Genomic DNA, 11,362 nt, shown 5'->3' with positions numbered 1-11,362 from the left:
TCCCTGGAATGTCCAAGGCCAGGCTGGACACTGGGGCTTGGAGCAGCCTGGGACAGTGGGAGGTGTCCCTGCCATGGAAGGGGTGGCACCGAGTGAGCTTTAAGATCCCTCCCAATCCAAACGAGTCTGGGATTCTATCTCTGGTTTTTGTTTACTGGATACCATGAGGATCTGTGTTCTGCTCCCTGTTGCACATGGAGTGATGGATGAAGAACATCATCCTGTATGACTGAAACTGGGCAGGGAGTTGCCAAAAACACTTGAGAACAAATAAACCATGAAAGGAGACGACTGATAACAAAATTACAGACAGGAAGAAAATGAAAGACAGGTCAAAGATAATGAACTAAAGCAAAAAGTATCAGGAAAAGAAGTTGGGAAGTGTGGAAGAATGGCTGGATGAACAGAGCCATAGACCCCTGAAAATGTTGTACAGGCAAACCCCATGTTAGCTTAGCATAAGCATGCCATTTGAGATTGCAAAGTATGCTGCATCTTGCTGACAAGGACGAAAGGGCAAGGACAGAGACGAAAATGAGGGAGAAATGTGGGTTTGCAATATAAAAAGAGGGAAGTAAAAGTGACGAGAACGAGGAGGAACCCTGTGTTAGAAACCACAAGGTAGGAAGAGTATGTAAATGCAACCTTTTGCTTTAAACCAATGAACTAACGAGAATGCAGAATTACTGGGAACAATATAAAAGTACTGTTGTACTCAAAATAAATCAAAGCCTGCTTTACCAATCATATTGATGGATTGCAGTCTTCCCTCGCCGTCCACAGGGAAGGACTCCAACACTCCTTGACCACTCAGTGTAAGAGCACTGTCTGTACTTGGAGTTTTGTTGGTAGACATTTAGGAATAATATAACTTGGGATAATATAGGCTGGGATATGGGCACCAGGAACAACTTCAGCTATTTTGTCACTGCAGGACAGTTCATTCATTAAGAATATTGTGAGTTTTACCTTTTTGTAGTTTAGTCTTAGAACTGGAATATGAAAGTAAAGCTGACTTCATTGTTAAAAATAGCTCCTAATGGACGGGTCCTTGTAGCCATTATGATCCCACTCGGATCAGTCACATGGATTTGCTTCCAAAAATCAAAGCCTCTTAGTGACTTTTTGCCAACACAATTAAAGACTTCAAATACCAAATACTTCATACTGTGCTGCGCTGCTGCTTTGAAGACCCTCGACTCCCCACACGGTGGGGAGGAGGGAGCGCCGGCTAGCTGGAGAGCACAAGCAGCGGCTAGCAGCGGGGGGCACTGCCTAGGCGAGCCAGGGGCGTCCAGGCAGCACCTTCGGCAGGCTGGAGCAGCGTTCGAGGTGCAGCTTTGGGTGAAGGAAGCGAAAGGAAAAGAGGACCTTTACTCCGGGATGCAGTCCAGAGAGGGTTTATTGTCTCCTGGGGGAGTCCAGGGAGCAAAGGCAAGGAGGGACAGTGACAATAACTTATAAAGGGGGTGGAACATAGGCAAAGATACAATACATGAACCAATGAGGGAAAACTGAGGAGGGGTATTGCACTTAATAGACATGAAAGGCAACGAATGATATTTGAGCCAGGGAGGGGCCCAGAGCACCTGCCCAATCACTCCCTGGGGAAGGGAGAAGTCTCTGGAAGAATGGGCAGGGCCCTGGGAGATGGACAGGGCTGGGGAGGGGAGAAAGTCGTAACAAAATGGAGGGTTGCCAGGGGAACGGGGGTGGAGACAAGAGGTTGGCAGCGTGCCCAGACAGGGAGGGTACTATCTGGGGAAAGGGGGAACCAGGGCTGAACCATCAAACTGAAACATGGGGTTGAAACCGGGGAGAACATTATAAAATGGGGAGAACAGTACAAATTAGGGGAGAAACATAGCTGGAAATTGGCCGCGCACCGCAACATCTCACCCTTTTTTAGTTTAAAAAAGGAAACAAAATTAAAAACCCAGTCTTTAAAAGTCAGTCTCTGAATCGAGTGATGATTGTTGTTCTTCAGTATCAGGCGAAGTCTCTCGGCTCGAGTTCAGAGCTGCTGGGAGGGAGACGTGGTTGATCTGCGGTGCGGCGGTAGACAGAAGGCGGAGGAGTAACTTATAAATGATTGAAAATCTTGGGATAATACATAGGAGGGTGAGACAGAACAACAAACTTAAGCTTGCGGGTCGGGTTGTAACTGAAATAGACGAAGAAAGTAGGTCAGCACAGAGGGTTCTGGGGTGGATGGTTCAGCCTGGGGGACACGTTGACTTTGCGTTTCCGCCGGAGGGCGGATTGGGTGACTTGAGGGGTGGTGTTTGGTTTGTGTGCCTTCCCTGGAAGGAAGGGCTTTACCCACTTTGAGGGGACCCATTTGAGTCCAGCGGGGGTGGACACGCAAGCGTATCCACGACCCCAAGTCACTAGATCAAATGGCCCCTCAACCTTCCATGTCTCTGGATCTTTAATGAGGACGGGTGGTCGGTCTCTGAATTGGGTTGTGCTCTGGGTGTTAAAGTGCCTTGCGATGGGCGGGTTGAGGCACTTGAAGCTGCAATTTAAAAAGTTGATCGTGAACAGCGCCCTGGCCAGGCGGATTTGAGGGGACTCTACCTTCACTGCCCCACTCTGATGTTCGAGGGTTCTTTTGAGGCTCTGGTGGGCCCTCTCAACCATGGCCTGCCCTGTCGGGGAGTAAGGGATGCCGGTTTTATGACTTACTCCCCACTCTTGCAGGAAGCTTCGGAACTCCCTGGAGGTGTACCCTGGCCCGTTGTCTGTTTTGACCTCTTTAGGGATCCCCAACACAGAGAAGGCATGCAACAGATGTTTTTTGACATCTGCTGTCTTCTCCCCTGTGTGGGCAGAAGCATACACGGCCCCAGAAAAGGTGTCCACAGAGACATGCACATACTTGAACTTGCCAAATGAGGGGATGTGGGTGACATCTGTCTGCCAAATTTCACAACTTTTCAGCCCCCGCGGGTTGGCGCCGGCATTGATGGCGGGAAGTTGAAATGCCTGGCACTGTGGGCATGTGGCCACAATTGCCTTTGCCTGGTCCCTAGTCAGCTGGAATTGGCGGACCAGGCCGGGCGCGTTTTGATGGAATCGCTGGTGACTAAGTTTTGCCTGCTGGAAGGCATCGGGGAGCGGGGCCATTTCAACAGGGGCAGCTAGGGCATCGGCACGCCGATTCCCCTCTGCAATGAACCCCGGAAGGTCGGTGTGAGACCTCACATGCAACACATAAAATGGATGCTCTCGCCGGGAGACCAATTTTATGAGGCGCGAGAGCAATTTGAACAGGGTCACATTGGAGACCTCCTGGAGAACTGCGTGCTCTGCTCTGGACACTACACCGGCTACGTAAGCCGAATCAGTAACCAAATTGAAAGGCTCGGAAAACCGTTCAAAAACCCTGACAACTGCGGCCAACTCAGCAATTTGAGGTGAACCCTCAACAGTGGCAACATCGGTCTCCCATTGCTGAGTTTGGGGATCTTTCCAAGTCACCACGGACTTGTGAGATGCCCCGGACGCGTCGGTAAAAACAGTCAAGGCTTTTAAGGGCTTCCGGCTCTGAATTCTTTTTAGAGATAATTTGAATTGGTTATCTTGATTGAATAATTTGTGTTTGTGTTTGTGGACCGAAATTTGTCCGGTGTAGGAATCCAGAGCGAATTGAAGAGCTTCATTCTCCATGAGGAGGTGTTCCAACATGGCTCTGGTCAGTTGGCCTGATTTAAGCTGGAGTGGCATGTGTATGCATGTGAAGTCGACGCCGGCCAATTCCCTGATCCGGAAGCGAGCTTTCCGGATCAACTCAGCCATCAGCTCTTGTGGCCGCGTCATTCTTTTGGACCGGTGGTGGCTGAGGAACACCCACTCTATGATTAAGAGGGGGTCTCTCGAACCAGGGTCCTTAGATGTTACAATTGAATCATCCCACTGAAAGATCAACCCGTGGAGGTGTGGCAGACTCCCTAGGATGATGAATTGAAATGGCAAGTCTGGGTGGTAACGATGTGCCTGTCTCTGCGAGATGATTTCTTGCACCTTTTCTAAGGCTGCTGCAGCCTCTGGGGTAAGGGTCCTAAGAGAACTAAGCTCTTCTCCCCCTTTCAAAAGATTGAAAAGGGGGGCTAGGTCTTCCGTGGGAATTCCCAGCCAAGGTCTTACCCAATTTAAAGTCCCACACAGTTGTTGGGCTTCCACTAAAGAGGACACTTTAGTGTTGATTGCCAATTTTTGCGGAACAATGGTCCGCTTGGTAATTTCAAGGCCAAGGTATTTCCAGGGCGGCATCTTTTGAATTTTGTCTTCCTGAAGCTCGAACCCTGCAGAAGTCAACACATCGGTTGTCAGGGCAAGAGCATGGGTAAGTGCATCATCGTTAGGAGCACAAATTAAGATGTCGTCCATGTAGTGTAAGATGATTGTGTTTGTTGCTGCCGCACGGACAGGGGACAGCAGGGAAGAGACGTACCGCTGGCAAATCACCGGTGAATTTTTCATGCCTTGAGGCAAGACTCGCCAGTGGTACCTCTTCGCTGGGGCTTCACGGTTGATGGTGGGGACCGTGAAGGCGAAGCGCGGGGCGTCATCTGGGTGTAGGGGAATTTGAAAGAAGCAATCTTTAATATCTAGTACAGCCAGATTCCAATTTTGGGGGAGCATGGTTGGGGACGGCATCCCTGGCTGGAGAGCGCCCATGTCTTCAATAATATTATTAATTTGGCGGAGGTCGTGAAGGAGTCGCCATTTGTCTTTGTTAGGCTTTTTGATAACAAAGACTGGGGAGTTCCATGGAGACATGGACTCCACGATGTTACCCTTTTTCAGCTGCTCTTCCACGAGTTCCGAGAGCGCCTTTAATTTTTGTTTATTGAGCGGCCACTGCTCTACCCAAATAGGTTTGTTTGATTTCCAGGCCAATTTTTGGGTAGGGCGCTCTTCAGTGGCCGCTACTGAAAAACCTGGGGAGCACTAGGTAGGTCAATTTTGGCTCCCCACTGGGCTAAAACATCTCTCCCCCACAGGGGTTCCGTGTAATCTAAAACAAATGGGCGGATCGAAGCCAATTGCCCATTAGGCCCCATAATTTGAACCACGCTCTTTGATTGTTTGGCCAATTGAAAACCCCCTACACCTTGGATTCGTCCAGCAGCGCTTTGCAACTCCCATTGTGACGGCCACTCCTTCGCAGGAATGATCGTCACATCTGCCCCCGTGTCGAGCATCCCATTAATTTTTGTGGATTGGCCATTCCTGGTGATTTGACACGTGAGCCGAGGTTTGTCCTGGCCCAAAGTTTGGGACCAGAACACTTCAAACAATGGTGGCAAAGTGTCAGGGATGGGCCCACAATGCCTATTAGATGAACAGGCAGGAATGGCCTGGGCGATGGCTTGGCCCTTTGGCAAGGTAATTGGGGGATGCGCACAGACAACAGAGATATTGAATGTGTCTGTGAGTGCAGGCAGCACCCCCGGAATGATGGTGATTTCCGGGGGAGTGAAATTTGTGTCTCCTACAACGACACACTTACATCCGCGCTGGAGCCAGGTGTTCGGTGCCTCGAACCCGACCATGGCAGGTGTTGGTCGTGAATCTGTGATGTCCAAAGGATCCACGAGGCACAACCTGAAAGGGAAGGCACACGAAGAATCGGTTAATGTTGGCAAAGTCGTAATCGGTGGAAATGTCATGTCCGGTAGGGAAGTGTCTCTAGGCGGGTTGGTAGGGGAATGGGTATGGGAATGGGGTCCCCTCCCTGGGTCTTTGGGCCTGATGTTAAGGCATCCCGCCTTATTTTTATCGTCGCGCAGGGGGGGACTGCGCTTCGATATTAGTTTTTTTGGTGATTTTCACTGGATGCTGTCTGCTCCTTGCGAAACTGAAAAAATTGTTTTCGCAATGGGCAGTCGGGCATCCAGTGCTCTGGGTCGCCACACAAGTGGCAGTGTCCTTGGCTGGGCCTCTTGTTCCTTGGAGAAGCTGGTAGCTGTTGGGCAGCCATCACGTCACTGTCGTAGGTGGACTCAGCGAATGAGACGCGACGGGTTGGAGGTGGCGTCTTCGGGTCCTCCCTGGCCAGAGATGGTGCTTTCTTCTGGCATGCTTCGATCATAGATTGGATCGTCGGGGGAGGATCCACGGGGAGGCTCAGAATGACTGCCTTGCATAATGCATTAGCATTGGCGCTTGCCAACTCGGTCAGGATTCCCAGTCGAGCGCTCTCCGCTTGGACTTGATGGTCGATAGCCCTGCGGAGACGCTCGACAAAAGTGATGAAAGGTTCCCCCGGCCCCTGATAAATTTTGGTAAAGGTCGGCTCCTGGACGGTAGGGCGGAGTGCTAAGAATGCCCGTTCGGCCATTCTAGCACTCTCCCGGAGCGCTTGACGGGGGATGTCCTGGGCTTGAAAAGCCCCGTCGGCCCAATTCCCAGCACCGACCAGTAGGTCGGTACAAACCGTCACACCACTAAGGGTTGTGGCTGTGTTAGGGTTCTCCCACAGCTGTGGGAGAATGTCCCTGACTCCCTTTTTCCACGCCTCCTCCCACACTAAAAATTCGGTGGGGTTGAGGAGACATGAAAAAAGCGTCCGCAAATCGGCGGGAACCACATTAGTCTCTAACAAAGAGGCCCGAAGGAGTCCCCGGAAGTATTCACTCCCACGAGAGAATTCCCTTTGGGCCTTGCACAACTCCTTAATCGTGGAATGGGGGAATGGGGTCCATTGCGCCCGGGGAGGCCCTACACTGTCGTGGTGGTACGTGACAGGAGCCGCTGTGATAATTGAGGGGAGGCCGCCACTTCCGGTATAGATGGCGTGGGAACCGGAAGGCGGGGCGTGGGAATCCGGAAGCCGGGGGGAGGGGCTGACCGTGGGAATCAAGGCGGGGCTTGGGGGTGGAGCTGATGGAGTTGGCTCCGCCTTGGGGGCAAGCGTGGGAATTGAGGCGGAGCTGGGAGGTGGAGCGGATGAAACTGGCTCCGCCTTGGGGGCGAGCCCAGAAGGCGGGTTTTGGAGAGAGGGAGGGGGAAGGGGCGTGTAAGAGGGTGGGGGATTAGGAGGGGCTTCGGGATAACTCGGGGTGGGGTTAGGGAAGTGGGGGAGGGCGGAGAAAGGATTGGCGGGAGAAAAGAAGGGATTGTGGGGAGAAGAAGGGTTGGTGGCGGGAAAAGCCATGTGGCTGCCACCATTTTGGACTCCACGGGAGCCATCTTGAGGTACAGTCTGGGGGCTGCCACCCTCAGGGACTGCGAACCGAACTTTAGGGCGGACAACTGGGGACTTGGTGGAAAAGGAATTGGGGGATTGGAAAGAGCCCTCCGAAGTCTGGCCAGGACTTCGGAGGCGGGGGGTCAGGGAGCCCTGAGGAGAGCCCGGCGGGTGGTGGAAAGCCGGCGCGGTGCTCTCGCGGGCTGCTCTCCTAAGGATCCCTCGATTTCTAGGGAGAGAAGGGGTGGAACGAGGGTCCGGAACACGGGGACAGGGAGAACAAGAACCGGGGGGTGGTTGTTCTCTCAATTTCCTATTTTCTTCAGACTTTTGTTTTTCTTTTAAGGCTGTTATAATTTGAAAACTCCAATATACTAATCTTTTGTTTCGCCATCCCTCATTTGGGCCCAATTGAGACAATTTTTCGCCAACTGAATTCCAAAAATTAACATCCGTGACTGAATCTGGGGACAGCTCAGGAAATTGAGTGAACAACCAAATAACTAACTGTTTTAACTCCCTTTTAACAACTTTAACATCCCTCCCCTCTAGGGTACCCACAACTTGGTAAAAGACTCTTTTCTGAGGGACGGAGAGCTTCGCACCCATCTCCGCCCCCGAAAAGCGACAACCACGAAACGAAATAAAAGAAAACGTTAACTAAAATCCCTAATCACCGGCCCCAACCTCACCGAGCTCAGGGCAGAACCTGAGACTCGACCAGGGAAAAGCTGGGAGATTGGGCGGGGGTAGCTCACGAAGGTGGGGAGCTGGAGCTACTCACCCAACCGGTGGGACGTAGGGAAAAGCTCCGTGGGCCGCAGCTTCCTTCAGGAACAGTTCCTGGGTGAAGGAGTTGGTGTTCCTATCCCTGCCCGGAGCGCCACCCCTAGAACGGGGTCTGCTCAACGGAACAGGGTAGCTTGACGGCCACGGAGCGATCGGCAGACGTCGAGGCGAAGTTCCTCGAAGCTGCTAGACTCCTGCCGCAGGGCGAGGGGGGTCTTCTCTCGCCCCACGTTGGGCGCCAAGCTGCTGCGCTGCTGCTTTGAAGACCCTCGAATCCCCACACGGTGGGGAGGAGGCTAGCTGGAGAGCACAAGCAGCGGCTAGCAGCGGGGGGCACTGCCTAGGCGAGCCAGGGGCGTCCAGGCAGCACCTTCGGCAGGCTGGAGCAGCGTTCGAGGTGCAGCTTTGGGTGAAGGAAGCGAAGGAAAAGAGGACCTTTACTCCGGGATGCAGTCCAGAGAGGGTTTATTGTCTCCTGGGGGAGTCCAGGGAGCAAAGGCAAGGAGGGACAGTGACAATAACTTATAAAGGGGGTGGAACATAGGCAAAGATACAATACATGAACCAATGAGGGAAAACTGAGGAGGGGTATTGCACTTAACAGACATGAAAGGCAACGAATGATATTTGAGCCAGGGAGGGGCCCAGAGCACCTGCCCAATCACTCCCTGGGGAAGGGAGAAGTCTCTGGAAGAATGGGCAGGGCCCTGGGAGATGGACAGGGCTGGGGAGGGGAGAAAGTCGTAACAAAATGGAGGGTTGCCAGGGGAACGGGGGTGGAGACAAGGGGTTGGCAGCGTGCCCAGACAGGGAAGGTACTATCTGGGGAAAGGGGGAACCAGGGCTGAACCATCAAACTGAAATACTAGGGTTGAAACCGGGGAGAACATTACAAAATGGGGAGAACAGTACAAATTAGGGGAGAAACATAACTGGAAATTGGCCGCGCACCGCAACAATACTGAAATTAAAAAAAGAAAAAGTCCCACATAGAACAATTGCTATTAAAGTGCTTCTTTTGAAATATCTAATAATAATTTTTTTTATGTCTGTCTGACACAGTGTTGATTCTGAGTGATGATTTTTGCTCTTTTCTCTTTTGGGAATGGAACAAGCCTTGGAATTGTGTTTGTTCCCTCATAGTCTGTAAGCACTGCTGAAGAGCAGAGTCAGACAAGTCCCAGCCACTCGTTGAGGTCCTGCTTATCTAAATGCAGGGACCGCGTGACCAAGCAGGATCCTGGAATGGTTTGGGGTGGACCTTAAATCCCTCCCAGTGCCACCCCTGCCATGGAGGGACACCTTCCACTGTCCCAGGGTGCTCCAAGCCCTATCCAGCCTGTCCTTGGACATTCCAGGAGTCCAGGGCACCCACAGCTGCTCTGGGCAGCATCTTTGGAGCCACGAGTGTCACTAAATCCAACCTGCCTTTCATGACCCTACAAAAGTTACACGGTGCAATCTTCTGTTAAATGTCCCTTTTGTTCCAAGCTGTTTATTTCTGGGACAAGGATCTCAGAGGTAGAGCTCAAATCGTTTTTCCATCAGGAAAAAAACTCTGGATTGAAAAAAGTAAAAGAACTAAACCTCAGGAAACAATTCTTCACATTAATGAGGCACTTTCCATTTCCATGACCTTCCTACACCTTTAATACTGCAAAGTTTGGAGAAATTAATGACATGTGACTTTTGACACGTGTCCAAAGGGCAAATGGAGCACATTCCACAGTGACCACACACAGACTGGCACCAGAGAGGAGCCAGCTGTGCTTTCCAGCTGTTCACAAATCAAAATTCCTGTTTCTGAAAGGATCTGGATCAATCATCTGGGAACTCATCTATTTGCCACTTGTGACATGATTTTCTCCTGCCTGCTTTAGGCTGTTTGGAAAGCTGAGCCTTTTCAAGAGCTGTGCCAGGGTCAGCCCCAGGCAGGAGGAGGAGCTTTCCACAGAGAACTCTTGGCAGGGTTGGGCCTAAAGCCCAGATTTTCAAAAGGATTTTGCTGCCTAAAGGTGCAGTAAGGGCTCAGCAGGGTTTCCACACACTCCTAAGTTTTGGGCTGTGAGCTCTGTTTTCAGGGTGGTTACTGGTGTTACTTGATGCAGGTTCTTGTTTGTTTTGTACACCTAAAACATTACAAAGATGCTCCAGTGTGCAGTTTAAAGATAATTAAAAGAGTTCAAAAGCCCTGCTTACTTCTCAGTATGGACTGCTTTGAAAGGTAAATTCTTAGTTCTGTTCTCCTGCAAATACTGATAACGTGGAACACTTTCTCACTGAACAGGAAAGGAGTGTTTCTGTCATTTCCAGCACAGAGATAGTGGGGGACATTTTCTGTTTGGAAAATGGACAAACCTTTTCCGTGGTTTGGAAAGATACTCAAATGTGGCACACACCAAAACAAACATGGAGGGCTGAGATTGGTGAGCAGACAGAGATTTACACCTGGTAATGACCACAGCAGCTGGGAGTAGGAAGAAACTCCCCAAGTCTGCAGTGTTCCAGCTGAAGCAGCCCTGCTCCAGAGTGTAAATACTTGGAGAGGTTTCCAAGGCAAACATTCATCACTGATTAGGAGGCAGGAAAGCTGAATTTTGCCACTGTTCCTACATATGGGAACTCAGATCTAGACATAATATTTCACAGAATCCAAGATTAATTGAGGCTGGGAAACACCTCCAAGAGCAGAGTCCAAGCTGTGACCACCAGAGCAGCACTGGGTGGGTGACACTGCCCAGCTTAGGGACAGAGCCACTGTCTGCACTCAGCTGTCCTGCGCTCCCTCAGCAAGGAACTGGGCAAGAAAACCACAATTCTTGGGTTCCTGGAGTCATTTTCATCTGACAAACATGGAGAGAACAGTCCAGACAATGCTTTTGATGGCTCTGGGTGAAGCTTTGATGGAATCACAGAATGGTTTAGGCTGGAAAATCCCTGAGACCATCGAGTCCAGCTGTTCCCCCAGAACTGTCCCATGTCCCCAAATGCCACATCCACAAACAGGGAATCAAGGCTTCCCTCCGTCTGTAAGAGCTGAGCTGTTGATTTGACAGAGCACATTTCAGCCTGTCAGACTGACAGTGCAGACTTGTGAGATCCTGAAGGAGGGGGCCAATAACAGCACATTAAAATAATTTATTGAGGACTGTTTGAACTGGATTTTTCAGTGTTATTTATAGTCTTCGTAATTACCATGTGGTTAAAAGGCTCAAGCCCTCCAAAGCTGTGGAAGTCTTTGATTTGGGTCTGCCAAGATGTCTTTTTCAATCATCAGTAAACAGGCAGAGTTCCTGCCATGGGATATCTGACAAGTCTGGGGAGGATTCATCATTACTCTATAACTGAATTCCCAAGTTCTTCCATCCAAACCTC

Source organism: Serinus canaria, chromosome 8 (genome assembly GCF_022539315.1).
Source record: "Serinus canaria isolate serCan28SL12 chromosome 8, serCan2020, whole genome shotgun sequence".
Lineage (NCBI taxonomy): Eukaryota > Metazoa > Chordata > Aves > Passeriformes > Fringillidae > Serinus > Serinus canaria.
Note: the sequence above shows the minus strand (reverse complement) of the source record.